This window comes from Lissotriton helveticus, chromosome 7, assembly GCF_964261635.1.
Source record: "Lissotriton helveticus chromosome 7, aLisHel1.1, whole genome shotgun sequence".
Classification (NCBI taxonomy): domain Eukaryota; kingdom Metazoa; phylum Chordata; class Amphibia; order Caudata; family Salamandridae; genus Lissotriton; species Lissotriton helveticus.
The window spans coordinates 1,361,092,869-1,361,115,933 of record NC_136068.1 but is presented as its reverse complement, the minus strand read 5'-3'; the positions used below and the strand labels follow the sequence as shown (position 1 = coordinate 1,361,115,933).

Genomic DNA, 23,065 nt, shown 5'->3' with positions numbered 1-23,065 from the left:
AAGGCAACCAAGGACCCAGAAAAGGACCCTTTAATGTCGCATCTATTGAGATTACCACCCCCTTATGCACAGAACGCTACGGCACCTCCCCCACCTCCAGTTGTCCCGCCTCCTGGTCCTCCTCAGTTAGTTTCTCCTCCTGCGGTGCAGCCTCCTCTGGGGCCGCCGACTTTGCTATCAGTTCTGCCTCAAACTTCTTCATCTTACGCTCCTGTACCTTCGACTTCTCCTCCTACTACTGCTACGTTTCTATCACCTCAAAATACTTTGTCTCCCGTCCTTATGACAGTTTCTCCTTCTGTTCGACAAAAAATGACTGAAACTGTTACTGGTCTTTTGTCTCCTTTCTTTGGGTCGTCAAGTATGACCCCCGTTTCTGCGCGTAAACAACTGCGTAGCCAGTTACCTAGCCCGAAGAGCGGACAGTGTTGGATCTCCTGGTTCGTAGGTGGATTTCGAATGTTTCGAGGTATAATTTAGAGTCAGTTATGGATGTCTTCCTGCAGTGGGAAGCACCCAAGCAAAGATATGTGTTTGATGTAATGTGTACTTTCCTCCGTGAGGAATGGGAAGATAATGAGTTGGGTTCAGTCCCAGTAGAGTTGCTAAATGTCCAGTCTGAGTTTGCCAAAGGGACGATAGTGGGATTGAGGATGCGGTTGCGATGGTTCTTGCGTTTAGGAGCGATTTCCCTTCTCAGCGACTGTTTGAGCCTGATTCCGCAGTTAGGAGAAAAGTACGACAATATCCAATGAGGGAGGTTCCCCCAGTTTGGAGAGAAGGGGACGCAAAAGCTAATCCGCCTGTTCTACCTCATTTTCAGAGAGTATGGGTACATGTGCCATGGAAGAGAGTAGAAGTTTTGGCCCTTAAACAGTCTCTACCTGATCCCCGTAAGAATCCAGCTGGCTATTACAAAGAATTGTCCCAGACAGTTGACGCATGCATCATGAATTTGGCAGATATAGATATGCTGTTGGGTAATGTAGTACCTCAACCTCTGTGGGCAAAGATTCGTCATGAGGATCATGCAATTGAATTAGGTGACTCATGGGTCAATATTGCTGCCGCGGACGCTAGACAAGTTGGTGGTTCTAAGCCCGAGCTTCTAGTGGCAGATCTACCTGGCAGAATTATAGATCTTATGAAAACAATGATGCCAGCGTTACGAGTAAATTGGGACAAGTTAGCAGCATGTAAGCGGAAGAAGGACGAAAGTGTATCTGATTTCTTCTCTAGGTTTGAAGAGACATTTATAGATCATAGTGGTCAAGATAGAAGTACGGAAGGTGGGCAAAGATTGTTCGTAGATAAGTTTGTTTTTAACTTACTTCCTGAACTGTGTAATAAGTTGAAAGATTCTGAGAGTTCTTGGGCTGTCTCCTCGTTGGTCCAGATATTGGCGACTGCACAGTACTACGAGAATAGGGACAAGGACGAGAAAGAAAGAGTAGAGAAAAAGACAAAAGACTTAAAGACAAAGGTTCTTTTGCAGCAGGCGTATCCGCCTCGCTCAAATCAGCAAGAATTACAGCAACGCCCACAGTTTCAGCAACCCCCATCGTTTCAGAGACTGCAACAGAAGGCTGGGTATTTTCCTCCAAGACCACCTTTGGGCCTGAATCAGTGTGCATATTGCAGGGAGGAAGGTCATTATAAAAATGAGTGCCCTGTTTTACGACAACGCGTGAGTGGTATGCCGGCCCCAAGAGGCCGTGGTGGTTTCCAGCAAGTGTCTAGGGGTAGAGGACGCGGTGCGTTTCCCCAGAACGAACGTTCCTTCCCCCCACAGAATTCTATGAATTGTTTTGATCAACAGAGAATTGCGTCTGGTCAGTCGACTCAGTACTATGCTGATGACTATTATGTTGAGAGTAAGAATGCTGACTATAATGATCGCTAGGACAGCCATTGACAAAGAGAGGGAGTAGTGTCGGTTCCAGTAGATCAGAGTGGGCCTCATGTTGCAGTAGTTACATCAGGTGTGGTAGCGCCTTTTCTTTTGGATACCGGTGCAGCGAAGAGTTCCATCATGCACTCTAAACTCCTTGGCGCACCTTTGTCTGGCTTAACGAATGTTCCGGTAGGATTCTCTGGCGCCCCAGTTCGTAATCCAGTTTCTAGTCCCTTGTCTCTTTCTATAGGGCCTTGTGAATTGGAAGCACCTCTCATTTTAACGGCAGGTTGTGGTGAGAATTTGTTAGGTTTGGATTTGTTGAAAAGGTTGAATGCGACATTGCATTGTTCTCCTTCGGGAGTACAGCTTACATTGGGTAAGAAAGTGATCTCTCCGATGTATTTGTCTAAAGATCGGCTTCCACCGGAATTGCGTTCTCTCCCTGATACTCTTTGGGCTACTGGTCCTAATGATGTGGGTCTCTTGGAGATTCCACCTTACGTTGTAACGCTTAAAGCAAACGTTAAACTGCCACGTATTCCCCAATACAGGATTTCTAGCGATGTGAAAGAGCGCTTTTAGCAATCATTTATGATTTAATTGAGAAAGGTGTTATTGAAGAAACGAGAGGTAATGTGTGTAACAGTCCCGTTTTGCCTGTTCTGAAGCGCACTGACTCTTCTCAGCCACCTGTCTACAGGTTTGTGATCGACCTTAGGGAGGTTAATAAAATTGTCGTGCCACAGTTTCCTGTTGTCCCAGACATTACTGCTTTGCTGACTATGATTCCTGCTTCAGCTGCCTGGTTTTCGGTTATAGAGCTGAAGAATGCTTTCTTCAGTATTCCAATCGCTGAGGAGAGTAGAGATATTTTTGGCTTCTCTTTAGGAGGTCGAAGCTTCCGGTTTAAGCGCGCTCCTCAAGGCTATTGCAAAAGTCCTTCCATTTATAGCCAGGCTCTAAAAGTTCAGCTTGATACTCTTGTGCTGCCTGCTGGTACTGCTCTTATCCAGTATGTTGACGATTTGTTGGTGACTGCTGATGATGAGGAAACTTGCAAAGAAGCTACTATCTCTTTGTTGCGACATTTGTCTGACTTGCATCATAAAGTGTCACCTTCGAAGTTGCAGTATTGCCGCCAAGAGGTGGCCTACTTAGGTCATCTCTTGTCGAAGGAGGGAAGAAGGTTGACCCCAGAAGGAATTCAAGCGATTGCTCAAATGACTGTGCCTAAAACGCAGAGAGAGGTATGTGCTTTTCTGGGTATCACGTCGTATTGTAGACAGTGGATTCCGAACTTTTCTTTGTTGGCAAAACCTCTGTTGAAATTGACTTGTAAGGATATACCAAACCCTCTTCCTTGGTCTGACGATTGTCAGAAAAGTTTTTCTGAATTACGTGATGCGTTGTGTTCTGCTCCAGTGTTGGGTACTCCTGACTACAGTAAGCCTTTTACACTCTACGTCCACGAGAGAGAGGGTTGTGTATTGTCAGTTTTGACTCAACAATTCGGTGATAAGCAGCGTCCATGTGCGTATTTCTCGTCGACTTTAGATCCAGTAGCTAGAGCATTGCCAAGTTGCTTAAGAGCCACAGCGGCAGTGGCTGTTTCTATCCGACAGTCTGCTGGATTGGTGATGGATAACACGTTGGTTGTGATGGTTCCACATGCAGTGGATACTTTGTTAAATAGAACCAAGACTCAGCACCTTACTAGTGCGAGATTGTCGGGCTATGAGTTGACGCTTTTGGCTAGTCATATACACATCAAGCGGTGTAATGTATTGAATCCAGCGACATTGTTGCCGATTTCTGTGGACACAGATGGTCAGGAACAGCATGATTGTTTTCTTAGGACGGAGGAGGAAACGAAGGGGAGAGTCGATTTAAAAGATACTCCTCTTTCGGATCCTGATTGTACGCTATGGGTTGATGGGTCATGCTTCAAGCTCCCAAATGGTGATACGACCGCGGCATATGCCGTGACGACATTATGTACGACCATTGAAACTGCACGAGTGAGCTATAACTCGGCGCAAGCAACAGAGTTGATTGCATTAACGAGAGCGTGTATTTTATCTGAGGGAAAGAGAGTGAATGTGTATACCGATAGCCAGTCCGTGTTTGGTGTAGCACACAGTTTTGGACGCCTGTGGAAAGAAAGAGGATTTCTGACATCGCATGGGACTAAGATCCAACACGGGCAGTTGGTGAATGAGCTTCTGGAGTCACTTACTTTGCCAAAGCAAGTTGCGATTGTGAAGTGTAGTGCTCACCGGAAGGTTACGGATGATGTTGGTCGTGGTAATGCGTTTGCGGATGAAGTCGCGAAAGAAATAGCGAGAAATGTGATGAGTCGAATGTATGTTGCAGGCCCTACGAGATGGATTGGTGCAGCCGGAATGTGTGAAGATACGATTGAGAGTGTGAAATCAATCCAGGCTGAAGCTACTGAAAATGAAAAGAGTGTGTGGAGAGAAACTACGGGTAGATTGGATTAGACTGGTGTCGTGGAGTGAGTGTAGCGGGCCGGAAAAGCAGGCGAGGAGGCCGTATATAGTTGGCAATATTCGGTCTTTATTACTGATGTACAGCACAGATAGTCCCAACAGGTCAAAGGGGTAGCACCAGGCGATGAAGACAGAGGCGCTGCTTCTTCTCCTCGTGATGTCCTCGGACGGTCCGGATATATTCCGATGACGGGGAGGCTCCCAGGAGGACCGGAAGAGAGGAAACAAACAAGGGACCGTTAGTCTGATCGAGTAGACAGAGAGTCTCAACTGTACACCTTCACCCGGGTAGTGCAAGAGCGGGGTCGGAAACGGACAGTGGGGGAAGGACGGTACCGGGAATAAGGAACACAGGTCAGGGTAATAGAGAGGGTGCTGGGGTGGGGTGTGCGAGTAACGAAAGGGCTTTCTACAGTGAAGTGCTATATACGTATAATACAGTGCACGGGTAGTGTGACTATGGAGAGGGGGTATATATACAGGGGCTTTAACACGAACTCCTAGTGAGTAGGGATAAAGGAGGCAAAAGGCACTCACGCGGTCCGCCGTAACTCTCCTTTGAGTTACGGCCGCTCTCCAGCCACCTCCAAGGGACTCCACCACTCCTCCGTCCACACTTCTTCCTCGCACGTCTGGTCACCTTCTCCGTCTCCAGCCAGAGGGTCCTGCCACGAAACTCCGACGCCTTGTTGTGCTGAATCCGGGCTTTTATCCTGTGCTGACTCTGCCAGGGGGGCGGGACTTCCGGGGTCAGTTTGGTATGGTTCCTCCCTTCCTGTTGCTCGGGTTGGCTCCTGTGGGAGAGAGAAGGGCGGGGTTTCGTTGGTGATGGAGGTTGCTCGGCGTCCTCTCTCGGCGGTGGCGTGTCGGTGAGTTAAACTCAGTCCCGGGGGTGTCGGACAAGGCATGATAGGGGGGTTTTGGTCCTCGGGGAGGGGTTTACGGGCCGTTCCATCACAACTGGTTGTTGGGTTGAGTTATCAGAACACCAAAGATGGATGTTGCCGGATGCATATGTGCTTGCGGTGGTTACGATGGCACATGGGTTGTCTCACATTAGTGCGAAAGGAATTTGTAAGTTGTTGGCTCCAGTATGGCAGAATGCTGGAATTCCTAAATGTGCTGAGAATGTGGTCAAGAATTGTATGGTGTGTTTGATGTATAATCCAGGTAAGGGAACTCCAACTCCAGCTGGTCACTTTGCGCCTCCGACGTATCCGTTCGAGGTTCTGCAATTGGATTTTATCCACATGGAAAGATGCAACAACCTGAAATACGTCCTCGTAGTTGTTTGTGCCTTTTCTAGATGGGTAGAGGCATACCCCCTCAAAGATAATACTGCCTCGTCCACAGCTAAAGACTTGCTCAAAGAATATTTCCCTAGGTTTGGGTTGCCAAGGATGGTGTGGAGTGATAACGGAAGTGAGTTCGCGGGGAAGATCATGAAGAGAGTGTGTGAGGGTTTGGGCATAAAACAGAAATTCCATGCTGCGAATCACCCCCAATCAGCTGGATTAGTGGAATGTTACAATGGCACTTTAAAGCTAAAGTTAGCCAAAATTCAGGCGAGTTCTGGCCTCCAATGGCCCGATGCTTTGCCGTTGGCACTTTTGTCAACTAGAACTACAGTGCATTCCCGAATCGGCCTTCGTCTGTATGAAATTGTCTTTGGTCGACCGGCAAATGTGTGGGGAGTGCCGAGACCAACAAAGTTTAGTGATATTGATTATCCAGTGTTGGTGGACTATTTGTATGACCTAACGGCTAAATTGCGTGTCTTGCATCAACAGGTTCACGATAACCTGTCACCAGCCTCTGTGGACCCAGGTCACACCATCAATCCTGGTGACTGGGTTCTCTTGAAAAATTTTCAACGGACCAAGAACGACCAGCCCCGCTGGACGGGCCCTCATCAGGTGTTGCTGTCTACAAGAACCTCTGTAAAGGTCTTTGGGAAGAAAAATTGGATCCAGGGCGTACACTGTAAGAGGGTACCTTTACCTCTGCCGTACGACCAGTGAATCCTCGACGGTATTGCAGACACAGAGACCGAAAGGTTGCCAAAGTTCACACCATTCAGCGACGCTGAGTTAGTATGGAGAGGGACTGAGAAAGAAGACAATGATGTCTTACAAGCAGCTGTGCCTTCATCTTTGAGATTGGACACCACCGAGCCTGAACTGCTATTTCAGAACCAGACAGAGCTTGGTAAAAACCGTTATAATCTACGACCTAGAAATAATGGACTAATAAAGAGCAAATAATTCCTTTTTGATTTTAGAACTGCACTCTCTCAGCCAGAAACCTGTTTGATCTTTTTTTACTTTTTTCCAACCGCCATCCGGGTTCAGCTGTAGGGCTGGGTGTAAAGACTTGGGATTGCAGCCGTGTAGACACAACGTTGACGGTTCTGGTTGGTCTTAGGGCGTTCCCTGGGCTGACAGACGCACTCCTTAGCAGAAGAAAACCAACCGCCTCGAACAGCCCAATTAGAGAATGGAGTTTTTTGAGATCGAGAGAGCTGCTGAGAAAATGAACTTTAAGATGAAACTATGTAGAATAATGCATAGCAAATATTTTCTGATTACCTGTGTTCTGATGTTTTTTAGCATGACGTTAACTTTGGTGGGTTGGATTGTTTTTTCTACTCAATTGACTTCTACACCCATTTCCCAACCTACGACCTTTCCTACTACTACTTCTTTGCATTGTTTCCATATCTTACCCGAACACGAGCAGATTAGAAGGTCAGAGTTTGTACATAACACATTCATACAGCTACTGCACCAACATCAGTTGGTAGTGAACATTACTAATTGTTGGGTGTGTGGTCTTATGCCACATACTACAGATAGTCATTCCCTATCTGGTCCTACCGTTTAGTCAGAATGGGTCGCTATGGGCTTTTCAGACGATGTTCATTTATGTAATCACGACAACAATACTGGGGGGTCTAAGGGATGTTTTACAGACCTGCAGGGTGAATATCCCCTATTCACATAGATACTCAATACAGAACACCCTGGGTCTACACAGACAGAGTGAGAGAGAAGTGAGACAGCCGAATGAAGCAAAAACTAGGGTACCAGTTTGTTGGAGTGGGAGCAAGATATCCTTATACCAAGACCCATCAATCACCCGAAGTGATGTCTCATCATCTGGGTTTAGGTACCATCCTACCAAGGAAAACCGATCTATATGTTTGATCGGAAAAACCTTGACTAGTAGGAAGGCTACAGGATGACTGGTTAACCCACATAGAGCTTGCTCACATCCATAGACTCACTTGAAGAGGTGAGAAGATCAAAAAGAGTGTGAGTAAAGTGCAGCGCTAAATAAAAGTGGAAAAAAGTGGTGTTCTAAAAATGACTAAGGAGTACTTATCGCAACTTTATTCATCAAGTCCCCTTGCCATTGTTAAAAAGCAGGATGTTGACGTTCAAGATATTCAAGACGTCAAACGAAACAAAAGGTCGACATGTTTCTGCCCTCGCGAAGATCTAACTGTATCGGGGCATTCTTCAGGACCAGGCTATAAACAAATACAGCTGCTGCTACAAAGGTGTAAATTATAATAGTGCAAAATTATATTATATAGTACATATACTCCACCGGTAATGTCCAAGTTGAGTGGTTTTACTGGTACATTAACCGAAACCCATAACAATTGGGTGTAGCCCTCACCTCTACCTGGCTCATTACTCAGGGAAGGGGGCCCCGCTCTATCCGTCCGTACCCCGGGCCGTCAGGAGTAATGTCCGGACATTACTCCTGACGGCCCGGGGTACCGACGGATAGAGCGGGGCCCCCTTCCCTGAGTAATGAGCCAGGTAGAGGTGAGGGCTACACCCAATTGTTATGGGTTTCGGTTAATGTACCAGTAAAACCACTCAACTTGGACATTACCGGTGGAGTATATGTACTATATAATATAATTTTGCACTATTATAATTTACACCTTTGTAGCAGCAGCTGTATTTGTTTATAGCCTGGTCCTGAAGAATGCCCCGATACAGTTAGATCTTCGCGAGGGCAGAAACATGTCGACCTTTTGTTTCGTTTGACGTCTTGAATATCTTGAACGTCAACATCCTGCTTTTTAACAATGGCAAGGGGACTTGATGAATAAAGTTGCGATAAGTACTCCTTAGTCATTTTTAGAACACCACTTTTTTCCACTTTTATTTAGCGCTGCACTTTACTCACACTCTTTTTGATCTTCTCACCTCTTCAAGTGTATCTATGGATGTGAGCAAGCTCTATGTGGGTTAACCAGTCATCCTGTAGCCTTCCTACTAGTCAAGGTTTTTCCGATCAAACATATAGATCGGTTTTCCTTGGTAGGATGGTACCTAAACCCAGATGATGAGACATCACTTCGGGTGATTGATGGGTCTTGGTATAAGGATATCTTGCTCCCACTCCAACAAACTGGTACCCTAGTTTTTGCTTCATTCGGCTGTCTCACTTCTCTCTCACTCTGTCTGTGTAGACCCAGGGTGTTCTGTATTGAGTATCGATGTTCATTTATGCCCTGGACGTCTATCCTTTGCATTCCATGAGAGATAACTTGAGTAATCAAGCCTTGGTGAAGGGAGTTATGAATATGAGCAGAGATATCGATACATACAGGACTATTCCCAAGGAAGAGTTATCGGCTTATGTTGGATAGAACACGACAGGATACAGTGTTAGTCTGAGTGAAAGGCAGAAACGAAAGAGATCACCTCCGATTTGGGTAGTACCCCACCGAGGTCATTTTTGTCTGCAAGGTAATGGCAAAAATCCGAAAGCTCAGCTGGGGAAGAGTGTTTGTACTCAGACGTATGTTTTTATGTCTCAATCTTCCCCGCCGTTTTTGGCAGCTAAGGGCACGTATTTTGTTTGTCACAACAGAGCATATACATGGTTGCCCCCTGATTTTTCAGGAATGTGTTATGTTGGATACTTGTTGCCTCCTACGTATACTGCTGCTGCAGATTACCACAAGACAAGAGTTGTTAGAGGTGTTTTCGATCGGGAAGATACCGCTGGACAGGAAGTGGGAGACTTCTTTAAGGGTTTCTTACCGTTTTGGGGACCTATGGCTAACAGTAGAGGCTTACGGCAATTGATGAGGGTGGTTGAATCCACCATAAACGAAACTGCCGGTGCCCTTAGTAATCTGACAGCTGAGCTTCAAGCGGATCGCCTTATGACGTTACAGAATCGTATAGTTTTAGACGTCCTACTCGCGGATCGAGGTGGAATATGTAAAGTGATCCAATCAAATTGCTGCGTTTTCATCCCAGATAATGCTCCGACAGTATACGAGGCCATTTCCAAGTTACATAAGATCTCCGAGTCTATTCATGTGGACGAAGGAGATTGGTCGTTAACTGGATGGTTTTGGGAACTGTTATCCGTTTGGGGATGGAAGATTCTGATGATCATTAGTGTGGCTCTAGCGGTTCTTTTCTCGTGCTGTCTTTGTTTACAGTGCGGTCCGGCCATATGTGGCCTTTGTGCTACTACGTGTGTCAGGGGACCGCCTGTCTCGAGAGATACACAGAGAAACAAGATAATGCTTCAACAGCACCTCGGTGATCTAATGAGAATTGACATCAACTCGGATATAGACTGAGTAATTGCCTATGTAAAGGCAAAAGGAGGGTCTGAGGTTCCATGAATTCTGAACCCGTGTTTCCAATGTCATGGTTCCGGTACGATTTTGGTAACAAGGAACCGTAACTGATGGGTTCATCAAGTAGGAGTGTTTTTCGCCATGTTACATACGAAAACTCGCAGTGTATTTGAAGATTCTGCTTCGAACCATAGTTATCATTCTGTATAAGGCAGCCATGTTGGTGTTGCCCTCACATAGGCCGATGGCTGCGGCTGAATGAGTCTTTAAGACTCGTGCCCTTTTGCTGGGGTTCGTGCTGACTTTTACATGACCCGAAGTGAACTGACCTCGTTGTCTGAAGCCGACCCTGCCGAGCCAGTTCTTGCCCGCTAGCTGATCAAGACAAAAATCAGAGCGCAGGGCATCGTAAAGGTTTACTACACACAAATATGCCTTATCCTACTCTTACCTGTTTCTGTTTCTTTCTTCATGGTCTATTTATGATATGGGTCGTGGCCTTTTTATTATGGGTTCGTTCGGCCTGTCTAAAGAAGAATGTTGGGTTTGTCCGATGATCTATCATGGGCCGAACAATTGAAAAGTGGGTTTTACCGTCATGCGATACTTTTGGTGTGTATACATGTGATTGGACAGTTCGTAAATGTTAGGTATTTGTCTGGAATGTGATTTTTGCCATAAAAGGAATGACTTGCTTTGTAAAATTGAGCAGTCTCCTGAGAACTCATACCGTGATGATTTCTAGGACTTCTGTTACTGGCTGCAGTCAATAAATTCGATCTTTGACGTCACCACGAAGAGTCCCGTGTCTCTGTATTCTAAGACAGGTGAACCCGAAGACTTTGGACGTGCCCCTGGCGCCGCCGGGTCTTAAATAACCCGGTTCTTCACATTGGGCAGGACATGAAGTGCATAGCATATTAGCAGCCAGGTCTTACAAAATGTCATCACAACCTGGGACACGAAAGAGGCCGCATTAGTGCGGGAGATGCTGATGATCTTTCACGTCCACCAGAGGACACAATGGAAGAGGCTGGAGACAGTCAGACCCAAGAAGAGTGTCTGTCCATACCCATTGTCAGGTAGTAGAACGAGTGGGGCTTGAGTTCCAAGCATAATTGAACCGAAAGGGTCCAACACCAGGCAAAAGTCAAACGAAGGGGAAAAAAAGCAGGGTGCACCTGTGAGATGAGTGAGAATGTGTTAGGGGGGGTAAAGATTTCAGCATCCAAGGTGAAGAAAAAGCTGCAAGAACACTATGTACGTAGGTCTTATTGTACCTGTCCTACTAAACTGAGTAGTCACAGTTTCGACGTTTGTTATTCTTTGCTGTTGGCTTAAGTTGGAAAGATATTATTAATAATGATATACTTTGCCACTTTTGGTAAATATTCACATTCAAAATCAGCATACACAAAATAGAATGCAATAATAAATAGACGTACTCATTTGATACCGCTAGATTGTCTGTAAAAATTCAGGATCACTAAATTATCCAGATCCTTTTTCAAGTCATTCCTTTTGTGCTTGCTGGACGAATGGCTCACACCATTGGCTTGTTGTTCATCCTGGTCTATTCTTGGAGTGGGGCATGGGGAGGGGGGTCCATGATTCCCCTAATAGCCCCTTTGTGAGCAGGCCCCAACACCTCTCAGCTTTTGAGGTGAGTCCACTAGCACAGTGCATAAAGTTTGTACAACAATTGTGCCTTCCTTTAAGCAGGATGCAGCACAATAGTCATAATTCACAACTTTGTGTACAAAACGCCACTTTGAGCCATACAGTTATCTCTGTGCTTGCAGCCTCAACAACACATTGAGGCCAGCTTCTCTCACACATCTTACTGCAACGGTTGAGATAAAACACCACGCACCATTCTGGTGGCCTGAAGCCATTTGGATGGCTATTTGCAACTTCAGCGGTAACTCCAATGAAGTTATGCTGACATATCTAGTTATACGACGATTGCAGCACCAAACCAATGGTGCTGTGCCCGCGGGCACTCCTCTGGGATTTAATCCCTACAGTTCAAGCAATGTGATCTGTTTGTTGTAGGTGTAAGAATTCGATATTACACATGGGTAGATCAAAGTTATAACTTCTTTAATCTGGTCTTCTATCCAACACGATTCTTCAAAATTGTTGACATTAATGATCAATTAAATCAAGTTTCAACAGTACATGACAATCGCTTCTTCATTTGATATCCTCTCAAATTGCGATGCAAGTATCCCTATGCATTTCGGGACCCAGCCCTTCTTCAGGGGTTCACTTATGATCTGAAATTTAGAAAATCTGGGTTTTACTCGCGGGGGCAGTTGACTCTTCCTACAAAAAGCTCATGCGTAGAGTGAACATGCTCGTAAAAAAACGGGAACCGAAAGTAAGGGAATGGGAAGTGACTGTTTGAGTCGGGTCAACCACGAAAGAACCGTGAATTGCATGAAAATCTGTAAAAGGAACAGAACCCAATGGTGCATCGTGATTGGTTAAGTGCATGGAAAAAACATAAAGCATTTGGGGTGTGGGATAAGACAAAAATAAAACTGAAGGTGTGCCGTAAACGTTAGATGACTACGAGGGTGGAAGAACATGTGTTCGTTACGGTGAAAGTCGAAAGATTGCCGGTTCAATCATCGTGTATTCGTTGTTAGTCACAAGTGATAGTCTGCTTGCGAAAAAGGAAGGAATCGGATGCTAAAGCTCTTACCGCATGAATGAATAGGACGGCGTGTCAAAATATCATCGTGCCAAGTTAGTCGGTAACGCGGAACTCCGGTGAAGGGATCCCGTGTGTTGATAAGAGAAAACGATGATGGACTTGTATTTGGCAGCCATCTTAAAGTGGTAACAAGACTATAGTGAAAATCAAAAACGTACCCTAGGCCGTGTGTGAGAAAACCAGGTCGAAACTCGAAAACAGACTAACCAATTCGCGGCCATCTTGAAGACGGTGATGTTAATAACGTGTTTGGGTGATAATAAGCCAGGAAAGTTGAGAACACCACAAAATAATGTGTGAAACCTGCAGTTCGATGAACGAAAAAATATAGATGAAAAAGGTGCCAAAATATTCATTATCTGTACATTTCACAATAAACAATCAGAATGTCAGAGGTTACAGTGTGTACACATGATGAGGTAAATGAAAGTTGATATGAACAAGTCCAAATAAAGAATACATGATATAGTTGGGTTGACAGGTTGAACCTGATTATGTCAAACTGATAGAGTGATTACGTAACAGTGCCATGATTAAATGGAAATAAAACATATCAACCTTCAACTGGATAAATATACTAAAGAAATTAGTGACAGGAAGATACGCAAATACAAACGAGATACTATGGATTACAAACTGGGAGAGATTTACAGTTGGGCAGAGGTTTACGCCCAACGAAAGAATTTGACCAGTCATCAGACGATGGAAGTTCTGCATCAGATAGCTCATCCCAACGAGGGGGTCCACAAACCGGAAGGTTCCAGAGACCTACACAGACATCTAGAACGATAGAAGTCACGAGAACAACTGAGAAAGACACAACTGGAGGTCCTTTTATAGAGAAGGGCCCACCCACAATCGTCGAACCAGGAGGAGCTGCAGACACAAGAGAACCCATGACCTCCATAGCACAGTCAACAAGGAGCAAAATAACCTAGTGTTAAACATCTCCACTACAACCATAACCAACACACAGTTAACCACATTACAACGTGGGATGTCTTTCATACCAACCTATCACTCTAATGAACTAGAAACTGAGATTAGTCTATATAAGTTCATGAGAAGTCTGAGATTGAGACACTATTTCTCTAACGTCAACACACAAACGCACTCCAGTTCAGAAGACACATGTATGAGTTTGAAAACCAAAAGCAGTTTCAATGCACCCATAAGCCACAAAATTCTGGATTCTTATGAAACCATTACCATCAACGCTATCAGAGAACTACACAAGAAACCAAACTCCAACCACAGTAATTTCAACACCAGACAAAAACAATCCATCAGACAAATCATCAATAACAAAAATATAACATGTTGTAAAGCAGATTAAGGTGGTGCATTGGTAATTATGGACACACAGTTGTAATCGCCCACATATCCAACTCAGACCTATACATGAAATTGGTTCAAGATCCAACGGAAGCGTTTTTGGATATATTGAAAAACATTCTTGAAAAAGCATTCACCATGGGAACCATCACGGAGAGAGACAAGAAATACCTAATTCAACTCAATCCAAAAAGTCTGAGTCTTCATATGCTTCCGAAGATTCATAAGGATTCTAATAGACCGCCATTCCGACCAATAGTATCCACAAGAGGCTCCATTCACGAACCCACAGGAAAATATATTGACTTGTATTTGCAACCATTGGTGAAAGAAATGTCTACATATTTAACGAATATCAACGAATACACGATGATTGAACCGGCAATCTTTCGACCTTCACCGTAACGAACACATGTTCTTCCACCCTCGTAGTCATCTAACGTTTACGGCACACCTTCAGTTTTATTTTTGTCTTATCCCACACCCCAAATGCTTTATGTTTTTTCCATGCACTTAACCAATCACGATGCACCATTGGGTTCTGTTCCTTTTACAGATTTTCATGCAATTCACGGTTCTTTCGTGGTTGACCCGACTCAAACAGTCACTTCCCATTCACTTACTTTCCGTTCCCGTTTTTTCACGAGCATGTTCACCCTACGCATGAGTTTTTTGTAGGAAGAGTCAACTGCCCCCACGAGTAAAACCCAGATTTTCTAAATTTCAGATCATAAGTGAACCCCTGAAGAAGGGTTGGGTCCCGAAATGCATAGGGATACTTACATCGCAATTTGAGAGGATATCAAATGAAGAAGCGAATGTCATGTACTGTTGAAACTTGATTGAATTGATCATTAATGTCAACAATTTTGAAGAATCGTGTTGGATAGAAGACCAGATTGAAGAAGTTATAACTTTGATCTACCCATGTGTAATATCGAATTCTTACTCCTACAACAAACAGATCATATTGCTTGAACTGTAGGGATTAAATCCCAGAGGAGTGCCCACGGGCACAGCACCATTGGTTTGGTGCTGCAATTGTCGTATATTTGCAATTTAGGTTCCCCCAGGGTCAGAGGGGATCACACGCAGAGGCACCCAAAAACAACCAATTAAATTTTATACTGAGAAGCCACAGCTAACATTGAGGTGCGCAACACATCCATACAATTTCTAATTGACATATCTAGTTGATCACTTCATTGTAAATATCAAGCATCTTGAAGAAATTAACAACAGCTAACTGTATATACATAGAATGGGCCCAGAGCAACATAATGGGAAAAGTTACATTGAGATAATTGCTTTTAGGGCAAATGCACAGCTGTGGGCGTTTACAAGGAGCAAGCAGATTGGAAATCGATACTAACCACCACCCTTTAATCTTAAGATTTTCACCAAGCCACAAGCGAAACCGAATCATACTCAATGAAAGGCTTTGTCTGTTCCCTGATGAAGGGCATCAAATAATGCCCGAAATGCATTGGATTCGTTAACCAGTCATTGCCTGAGGTTAAACATATTTACAAGAAATAAGTAACTATGTGACAATATGAGGAATGAAAATATGAACCAGTAATAAACATGAGAATGAAGTAATTCACCAAACTAGTGTGGAAGTCTTCTTCTAGCAAAGAGACAAGTATGTGTGCCTAAAGGGATGAAACTAGTGACTCACTAGCACCACGTTTTATTCAAAAGTTACATTGAAACATAATAAACTGCACTGTCCTGCACAGATCCATGCCCTTAATGCTCATCTCAGATTGATAATAGGATATAGCCATCTACAATCCAATATAATGCATCTATAAACCGCACATTCTTATTCTTATACCTTGTTGGCCATTATCACATACGACTTGCATCGAACCAATATCAAACAGAACATCAAATAAACTCATTGATTCCCTGCTAGATTCATGTTATAAAAGTACCACTGCATACACACATATATAGAGTATATTAATTTAGCACTTTAACTCTGGTCAGCAAGAATTCCAAAACTGTACAAGTTGCTGAGTCTTAGAAAGCACTTCAGTACCATTCAAATTTTGGAAATGTGCAATACAAATGTACGTATTTTAACCTAGTAACAACAGAGGAACGAAAGGGATTCTTTTGAGGTACGTCGACCACCCTTTCTTATCAGAACTATTAAAACAAAAAGGTGAGACAAGATCTGTTAGTAATGAAACAGAGGATATGAATTTCATGTTTGAATTTAGTACGTCCTTCTTTAATTTACTGATCTTTGAATTAGTAACCAATTCATTGTAGTATGTCAAATCCGAGTTAGTTTCTTACAGTCCTTTTTTATAAGTTGTTAGTAGAATGGGCGTTTTCATGGTGATCTTCTTAGCTAGTATCTATTAGCTTTGCATTGGAAAATCACTAGGCCATGTTAATGATCAGAATCTGCCAATCCCTTGTGCCCTTGTGTGCTATGTATAACCAGTCTTTTCTGAAGTGACGGCCATCCAAGAAAATGGCGAGTTTATTGGTACCTGTTCAAGGCATAAAATATTGGTCAATAAACTTAAGAACAGTCCTCCCTTGTAGAAATATTGTTTTTGTTGTGTGAGTTCTATCAACTAAAATCACACTTTATTCATACAATTTATTCTGATTCATGTTTGTAGTATCCAACCCTAAGCGCTGCAACATAGAGTCCTCTTTTAGAGCCTATATCAAGACTTTGTTCCACCACCATTAGACTACCCATGATAGCCTGACCCACTCGGGGGCCCTTGCTGCACTCCGGTATGTTAATTCAAGCCTCATCATACTCTGGTATATTGTGGCCCATCCAAAAATATGAAACCTTCTCAAAACTGTATGTGTAGACCAATAGCACAGAAGCTCATAGATCCATTACTTTAGGCCTGGTGATAAGGTTGGCTGAGTCAGGACAAACCTACACCACAGCAACAGGAACTTCTCCCTTTGCTATTATAATCAATCAATCAATCAGTTAAATTGTAAAGCGCACTACTTACCCGTAAGGTATACTGTTCCGAAATGTGGCGACTTGTATAGGTACAAGTCGCCACTAGGTAGAGTCACATAGTCAGTTTTTGAAATTATTTTCTATCTTTTCAGACGGTGCTGTAAGGTGTGGAGCACCACCTACCTCCACAGAACAAAGCTACAGCTCTTTTTGACAATCCAATTATCTCCCCAGCACACGTCAAAATCAACAAAAGGTCTCCCAGTTTTCATAGCAGTAAACAAATAATAATATGTCACACAGTGAAACGGATGTAAATGTCTTGTGTTCTCTTTTTTTCAAGATTTATTCATGTAGACTTCAGAATCAGCTCTCAGCAGCCTTCCTTACCCGTAAGGGTTTCAAGGCGCTGGGGGGGGCTGCTGCTACTGGTCCAGGTCTTGAGACGTCTCCTGAAAGTAAGCAGGTCTTCGGTTTGTCGTAGGTTGAGGGGGAGGGTGTTCCAGGTCTTGGCGGCGCGGTGGGAGAAGGACCTGCCTCCGGAAGTGGTTCTACGGATGCGCTGGACCGTGGCCAGGGCGTGGTCAGCGGAGCAGCGTTTCCTGTTGGGTACGTAGAAGGAGAGTCGACCGTTGAGATAGGCTGGGCCGGTTTTGTGGAGTGCCTTATGTGCGTGGATCAGGAGCTTGAAGGAGTTTCTTCTGTCGATGGGGAGCCAGTGCAGGTTCCTCAGGTGGGGGGTGATGTGGTCGCTGTGCGGGACGGCGAGGATCAGGCGTGCAGAGGCGTTCTGGATTCTTTGCAGTCTGTTAATGAGCTTGGATGGTGGCTCCGGCGTAGAGGGCGTTTCCGTAGTTGAGTCTGCTGCTGACTAGGGCCTGGGTGACTGTTTTCCTCGTGTCTGTCGGGATCCATCTGTAGATCTTGTGGAGCATACGGAGGGTGTTGAAGCAGGTAGAGTAGACTGCGTTGACTTGTTTGGTCATGGTGAGTTTCGAGTCGAGGGTCGAGGATGACTCCCAGGTTGCGTGCGTGGTTGGTAGGAGCCGGGGGTGTCCCCAGTGATGCGGGCCACCAGGAGTCATCCCATGCTGAGGGTTTGAGTCACATAGTCAGTTTTTGAAATTATTTTCTATCTTTTCAGACGGTGCTGTAAGGTGTGGAGCACCACCTACCTCCACAGAACAAAGCTACAGCTCTTTTTGACAATCCAATTATCTCCCCAGCACACCTCAAAATCAACAAAAGGTCTCCCAGTTTTCATAGCAGTAAACAAATAATAATATGTCACACAGTGAAACGGATGTAAATGTCTTGTGTTCTCTTTTTTTCAAGATTCATTCATGTAGACTTCAGAATCAGCTCTCAGGAGCCTTCCTTACCCGTAAGGGTTTCAAGGCGCTGGGGGGGGGGGGGGGGTCGGGGGGGGGGCTGCTGCTGCTACTGGTCCAGGTCTTGAGTCGTCTCCTGAAAGTAAGCAGGTCTTCGGTTTGTCAAAGGTTGAGGGGGAGGGTGTTCCAGGTCTTGGCGGCGCGGTGGGAGAAGGACCTGCCTCCGGAAGTGGTTCTACGGATGCGCGGGACCGTGGCCAGGGCGTGGTCAGCGGAGCAGCGTTTTCTGTTGGGTACGTAGAAGGAGAGTCGACCATTGAGATAGGCTGGGCCGGTTTTGTGGAGTGCCTTATGTGCGTGGATCAGGAGCTTGAAGGAGTTTCTTCTGTCGATGGGGAGCCAGTGCAGGTTCCTCAGGTGGTGGGTGATGTGGTCGCTGTGCGGGACGGCGAGTATCAGGCGTGCAGAGGCGTTCTGGATTCTTTGCAGTCTGTTAATGAGCTTGGATGGTGGCTTCGGCGTAGAGGGCGTTTCAGTAGTCGAGTCTGCTGCTGACTAGGGCCTGGGTGACTGTTTTCCTCGTGTCTGTCGGGATCCATCTGTAGATCTTGTGGAGCATACGGAGGGTGTTGAAGCAGGTAGAGTAGACTGCTTTGACTTGTTTGGTCATGGTGAGTTTCGAGTCGAGGATGACTCCCAGGTTGCGTGCGTGGTTGGTAGGAGCCGGGGGTGTCCCCAGGATGCGGGCCACCAGGAGTCATCCCATGCTGAGGGTTTGGGCCCGAGGATGAGGATCTCCGTCCTGTTCAGCTTGAGTCGGCTTTCCTTCATCCAGTCGGCGACAGCCTGCATTCCCTGGTGGAGGTTGGATTTGGCGGTGGGGGGGGCTTTGGTGAGGGAGAGGATCAGCTGCGTGTCGTCTGCGTAGGAGATTATATTGAGGTCGTGCTGTCGAGCGATGCGTGCGAGTGGAGCTATGTAGACCTAGAACAGCGTCGGGCTGAGGGAAGATCCCTGTGGGACGCCGCAGATGATCTCGGAGGCTTCAGACCGGAACGGGGGGAGGCTACATGTGCAAGTCCTCTTATCTACTGTGAGCAAGGTCCATATCCGTTAAAAACCAGTGGTGGTGATTCAAAATATTTTTTCATTTCAGCCAATCCTTCCCCAAATTGACTAAGATCTAGGGTGGTTCCTGTAGTACAAACAAAGCTAGAGTCTTCTCCTGGGTCTTGTGGCTTAAACACCCTTGCATGATGGACATAACAGATATTTCAGTGGGCGGAAGAAGACATTTAAGAGGTACTTCAAGGGATTTATCATAAATGGTATCTGCAGAGCATAAAAAGCAGATTTGACTGCATGCTCAAATGAGAATAGACCACACAGCCCTGGTGGATGTCTATTGAGTTCTTATCACTCACTGCTGTCCGGTTCATAATGCAAGATCATTGGGTTGTTTCATGGAAAGAGGTTCTCACTTGCTCCTTTACTCATTTACTATTTTTATATTTTTTAACTCATATATTTTTTTTATTAGCACCAGAAGCACTTTGGCAAGAAATTCTGTGGATAATTGTTGCACAGTACGTAAGCATTTGACCAGTTGTGGTGGTAACATATAGAGGAGGTATAGAGATTGTGGGGAGACAAATAATTGAAATACACATGACCGTATTAACAAACTGTACACATATTGGCAACGCTAGGTTTAGGGCCTTATTATGAATTTGACTGTCCTCCTGCATCCCTGCCACCTCTGCGCTTGCAGGAATACCACTAAACCTGTGTTGCGCCTGCTGGATTATGAGTTTAATCCACGTCGGGCCGTGCTGCAGCGGTCTCACGGTGGCATCTGTGTTAGGCTCATAGGAGAGCCTAACACAGATGCCACCTGCAGCACGTTCCTGCACGGTGTGGCATAAACTATGTTGTGCATGCTACACTGTGAAGGAACGGGGTGCAAATACAGGGGGCACAACATGTGCTCCTCCTGCATTCACCCCAGGCCCACAACTGGCAGGGGGCCCTGTTGGGGCCCCATAGTCGCATCTCCGCCACCCTTTTTATGGCTGGCTCTCCGCTATGAAATGGGTGGTGGGAAAGCAACGCAGAATATGCTCGGCAGTGCTGCAGTGGCATCACCAGCATATTCCTGCCCCTTACCGCTGCACCATAACCACGGAATCTTGGATCGTGGCGGTCCAATGGCCACATGCATAATACTGCGGGCGGACCCGCATTGGTGGTGATGGTCGGACCGCCAGAGCGAGTACGGCAGTCTTTGGATCACCATACTCATACTAAGGCCCTTAGTGAGAAAGTATAGTTGCCTAGTGGTACTTTTAAGGATTCACTTAACATGAGGTGATCCATCCAGTCTCGTCCAAGGTATTACTTGAGACCAAATAAACTTGTTTTGGTAAACCTGGCATTGAAGAGGATTTCAGCTAGAGCTACACCTCCTTCTTTGTGATGTATATTTGTATGGTAGGTTTTTTCACTATTCTGGACCTTGACTTTTTCAGTATAGTCATCTTTATGCATCACTCCAATAAAGCAACATGGGCACATCTTATCTGATCTCTCTGCAACATACATCAGAATGATTTTTATTTCTAATACATGAAACAGGACCACTTTTCATCAGTATTAAGGTCACCAAATACATACAGCAAAGGAACCTCCGCTCAAGATTGGCACTTTCCTCAAAACCCCAGCATCCAAGGAAACAAACCATGGGTGGTACATCTTTCTCTATTCAAGCAGCCACACTATGAAATTCATTACTCCTAAACATAAGAGCCACAGATAACTATTTTATCTTCAGAAGACTACTCAAGAGTTGGCTCTTTCGTACATGACCACCACACTCAAACACACATGTACAGCATAAGCCTGTGCATATAAACATGTATAATTTAATTATATGTGTGTATTTAGATATATGCATTTCTTTGTACAAATATATATACTACTTATGGTATAAAGTATATAGATATCTTTTAGGTCTGCTTAACAAACGTATATATTACTTATGGTTAAAAAATACATAATATATAAATATATTTGTATACATTATTTTATGCTTAAAATGTGTATGTCACTGCATAGTTTTAATATGTTATTTGATTAGATGCTTATGGGTCTCTGCTTATTTTATTTATCTTTCACAATTTTTATTTATTTATTTTATTTATTTAAAGAGTTTTATATAGCGCTGGCTAGACCTGGAGGTATTAGAGCGTTTTACATAAGGTTCCACATAGTTGTCAAATGACATCAGACACAAATTACAAAAAAATAACATTAAAAACATTTAAAGAACATAGAGGGTAAGTAAAATGGACTGGAAAGGGGGTAGGAAAAGAGGGTAAGGTATGGATACGACGGAGAGACGAAGGGAAAGTCTACCCCAGGTCCGGCTGGGTGGGTGACGGCCATGGGGAATCCACAGCCCATCTCCTCTTCAGCTATCAGGTAGCTCCACCGGGCATCAGTCAGATAGCTAGGTCTCAACGGAAAAACATTTAAAGAGTGAAGATGACAATAGGAAAGGAGCGTAGAGGGGAACAGGGGTAGGGTAAAGGAGTAGGAGGGGGATACGACTGAGAGACAAAGGACGGTCTGCCCAAAGTCCGGCTGGGTAGGTGACGGCCGAGGGGGAATCTACAGCCCATCTCCTCTTTAGCTAATAGGTAGCTCCACCTTTCGTCAGTCAGATAGCAAGGTCACCACAGCCAAGGGAAAGATCAACTAGTGAATGCCATGGAGGGAGAGCAGGATGAAGGGTCAGTAACGGCTGTACTTAAGATCGAGTAGATGGCCAGATCAATTGTCAATGAGTGGTATGGCGTGGTGGGGAGACCTACTGAGTCGACCATCTTGAGGTCAGGCAAGGTGGTGGAGTCTTTGCTGCTAAACTCAGACCCTCTCCAAAATTCTCAAACTCCGAGGCAAAGGGGGTGTAGTCAATGCAGTGGTGCAGCATGAGGACAGGGCGAGTGTCCACATGTCTTCAAGGTGGGTGAGCGCAGGTGAGGACTATCAGTCAGTGGAAGAGAGAGGAGCCAATTGCAGGTCAGGCGGGGCGCCACAAGGGTCATTCTCAATTAGTCAGGAGGGCTCATCTGGGTCATCACTTCAGGTCTGGGAAGTAGATGCAATTTCCCCAAGCGACAAGCTACTGCCGGCGCCATTTTGGAATCGGGCGCATTACTCTGTGGTCATGTCTCATGGATCTCACCCACCGGTGTTCAGCAGTGGGTTTATCTCTCCTGGGGTTATCAGCTTCCCCTTTGTGTGTCCCCTGTTCGTGTCGGGTGACCTCCCGCCCGCCCCTGGCGCTGTGCAGCTGCTGGGTGCACTCACCGCTATGGAGGTCTGTGGAACAGGGCGCTAGCAGGGTTGTAGCTAAGTTGGGACGAAGTTGATCGCCCTCTGTAGCTGGAGACTGCCTCAGCGGGGTTCATAGTGGCTCATCAAGGACAAAGATCGGAGACGAGGGGTCCCCCTGACATCACTGGTAGGTGTGGGGGCGCTTGCGCTCGATAGATGTGGTACGCTTGGTGGTTTACCTCATTTTCTTCCTCCATGCTTCTCTTCTCATCGGGCTCCAGAGTTCTCCCGTCATCCGACGCGCAAATATGATCATAATAATTGTATGTATTAGTTCCTAACAATGGAAATATAGA

The 23,065-nt window shown here is 45.2% G+C and overlaps 1 protein-coding gene across 1 annotated transcript in view; it reads left to right on the top strand.

Annotated features, from left to right (window-relative positions):
• Positions 1-23,065, top strand: part of STX8 (syntaxin 8) — a 1,335,619-nt gene that overhangs the window by 830,724 nt on the left and 481,830 nt on the right. The gene's annotated exons all lie outside the window — the stretch shown is intronic.